Below are 3,751 nucleotides of genomic sequence, written 5' to 3'. Positions count from 1 at the left end.
TGCCAGTACTGGCAGTATTACTAAGAGTTATAGTAAACTGAAGTTGTATACTGGGTACTGACGATTGTTACTACCGGCAGTGTCACTAAGAGTTCTAGTAAACCGAAGTTAGATAACAGGTAGTGACGATATGCTAGTACTAAAAGCATCACTACGAGTTATAGTAAATTGAAGTTATATACTGTGTACTGATTATATGTCACTACTGGCATTATTAATAAAAGTTATAGTAAATCAAAACTAGACACCGACTACTGATGATATGCCAGTACTGGCAGTATTACTAAGAGTTCTAGTAAACTGAAGTTAGGATAACAGGTACTGTCGATATGCTAGTACTGACAGTGTCATTAATAGTTAGTAAAGAAAAGCTATATACTAGGTACTAGTGACGTTTCAGGACTGTTAGTATCATTAATACTTGGTAAAACGAAACCATATAAAAGAAAAAACGATGAATATGTACTGACAGTTACACTAAGTTTTTATATACCACTAATAAATACTGGTACTTAGGACAGGTCTTTACTAACAGTGTTACTAAAAGGAGGTACATTCATGTTATACACTGTGTATTATCTATGTAACCCTCAGAGTAACCACACTAACGTTATACGATAGGTACTGACAACGTGTCAGTATTAAATATGTTACTTTTAGTAACTACACTGACGTTATTCAATAGTTACTAACATTGTGTCATTATTAAATGTTACTAAGTGTGACTACACTAACGTTAGTGAACGGATACTAACAACATATTAATAATGACAAGACCCTAAAAATAAGCACACTGGGTAATAAAGGGGACCCAGTACTTAGACTATTACTAAGGGTAAATACACTATATTTTACAATGGTAGTGACGTGTAAAGTACTGAAAGTGTCACTAACAGTTGTTACATTGACATTATATACATGATACTAACGTTATATCAGTAATATCAGTGTGACTAAAAGTAGATACACTCACGTGTCAGTAATAACAATGTTAGCAAGTCTAAGTATATACACTGATATCTAATAACCAAACGTCAGTACTAACAATGTCACTAAACATAGGTACACATTGTTAGGAAGACCAAGTACATGCACTGATGACTAATAACCAAACGTCCATACTAACAATGTCACTAAACATAGGTACACATTGTTAGGAAGACTAAGTACATTCACTGATATCTAATAACCAAACGTCAGTACTAACAATGTCACTAAACATAGGTACACATTGTTAGGAAGACTAAGTACATACACTGATATCTAATAACCAAACGTCAGTACTAACAATGTCACTAAACATAGGTACACATTGTTAGGAAGACTAAGTACATACACTGATGACTAATAACCAAACGTCCATTCTAACAATGTCACTAAACACAGGTACACATTGTTAGGGAGACTAAGTACATACACTGATGGCTAATAACAAAACGTCAGTACTAACAATGTCACTAAACATAGGTACACATTGTTAGAAAGATTAAGCACATACACTGATGGCTAATAACAAAACGTCACTACTAACAATGTCATTAAACATAGGTACACATTCTTAGGAAGATTAAGCACATTGACAGCTGGGAGCGAAATGCCACAACTAACATTATCGACAAGAGTTTGTTTTTCAATTATACGCTGCATCGTTAGTGAATTTTAAGATGTCTGAATAACGTGCAACCATTTAACTTTTGCTATATACACAACTTGACTGATGGTATGAATATAAAATATAATGACTCCTTTTTACAACGAACTTAGAAGAAAAAACACACGGTAAAACTAGATTCTCAATGAATAACCTTTTAAAGAAGAAGTGCTTTTCTTTATTGTAACTTTGCTTTTTATAATCAATAACAAAGTCCTCGGGTAACTTTGCTTTTTATAATCAATAACAAAGTCCTCGGGTTAGGAATACAACAGAAAATGGTAGCCTGGAGGCATACGAACAGTCTCATTATCTTATTGAACGTCTGAGTACAGCTCTGAAATAAAGTGAACATAACTTTAGTTGAAGTAGGAATATTGTGTATTAAAGACGTAGAAATCTGCTAGAGGCTATAAGGAATATAATTCTATGGAATGTAGAGATATTCTATAGGATGTCAAAATATAATTCTAAGGAATATGAAGATATACTACCGACTGGAAAGAGCAAAATTATAAGGAATTTGAATATATCCTAAAAGCTGTAGGGACGAAATAATTTACCAATAGACTAGAGAGAGAGGCTGAAGGAATTTAATCATAAATAATTTACCAATACGCTATAGGTTGTAGGGAATGAACATAGTTCTAGAGGATGTAGAAATATTCTTGATGCTATAGTGAAGTTACAGGGCTGGCACAAACAAGCTTCTATATAAACGTATTTGTGGTTGTAAAACCATTTAACCCATACCAATAGGTACAGGCGTATAAATACACACGAGGAACACATTTATGAAAAAAATGCTAGAAGTGAAACTGCAACGTGACCTAGAAACTTTGTTTATCACAAAGCTTTACAATGGGCTATTTTCGCTCTATAAGCGTATGGAATCGAAACTCGGATATTAGTATTTTAAATCTTGAAGCCAAACGCTGACCCATCGGGAACGAAATAGAAACATGATAAATTCGATTTCATCCGAAGACTGCAGTAGCATTAATGCATAAATGATCAATATTCTCTCCAACTCTTCGTGTACTGCAATAACAGAATCTAGACGAGGTAACTGACATACAGCAGCACGAAAAATATCTTTAATTGATATGCTTTTTTGGCTCATATGTTAACACAGAATAGTTGTAACAGTCTTACTAATCGATCAGTAAATGAATGAATTCCAACATAAATTCACATTTTGAACTACAATTCCTAATGACATAACGTGACAAGGAAAAAGGTTTCAAGGTCTTTTCCCCATAAATGTGTTTCTCGTGTGTTTTTTTTTCACAACTAATAACTTACAAAGCTTAGGTTTTATAGTTACTTTACATCAAACTTATTGTGTGCCACTTTTGTTTATTCTGTAGAATGTGAAGATGACCTAGAGGCTGTAGGGAATATGGCAGATTGGATGTACAGGTATTCAATAGACCGTGTAGGGAACGTGACTTTATAGGATGTGGAGATATTCAAGAGACTGTATAGAGAACATGACTTTATAGGATGTGGAGGTATTCAAGAGACTGTATAGAGAATGTGAGTCTATAGAATGTGGAGTTGTTCAACAGAATTTATAGGGAATTTGACTCTATAGAATGTGGTGGTATTCAAGAGACTGTATAAGGAATGTGATTATATAGGATGTAGAAGTATTCAAAATACTGTATTTGGAACGTGACTTTATAGAATGTGACGGTATTCAAAAGAGAATTTAGAGAACATGACTCCAAAGGATGTAGATGTTCAAGAGACTGTATAGGAAACATGACTCTATAGGATGTGAAGTATTCAAAAGAATGTATAGAGAACATGGCTCTATAAAATGTGGATGCTCAAGAGATTGTATAAACGGTAAAATTGGAACAGTCTAAAATAAACATGCTGCTACAATCAGGTTTCAACAATAAGAACAAAAACAATAAACAATTTATTCAACTATAACAACACTTATAGATAAATTCAACACTTACCAAAACACTGTTAATAAACAAGTATCTGGCTAGGAGTTGACACTAATGTTAATGAACAATATATCATAAATATGTGTATTATTTCAAATAATAGAATCAGGAAAAAGAACTAGAAGGAAAAAACGTA

Source organism: Limulus polyphemus, unplaced genomic scaffold (assembly GCF_000517525.1).
Source record: "Limulus polyphemus unplaced genomic scaffold, Limulus_polyphemus-2.1.2 Scaffold1929, whole genome shotgun sequence".
Classification (NCBI taxonomy): Eukaryota; Metazoa; Arthropoda; class Merostomata; order Xiphosura; family Limulidae; genus Limulus; species Limulus polyphemus.
This window is presented reverse-complemented; position numbering follows the sequence as displayed.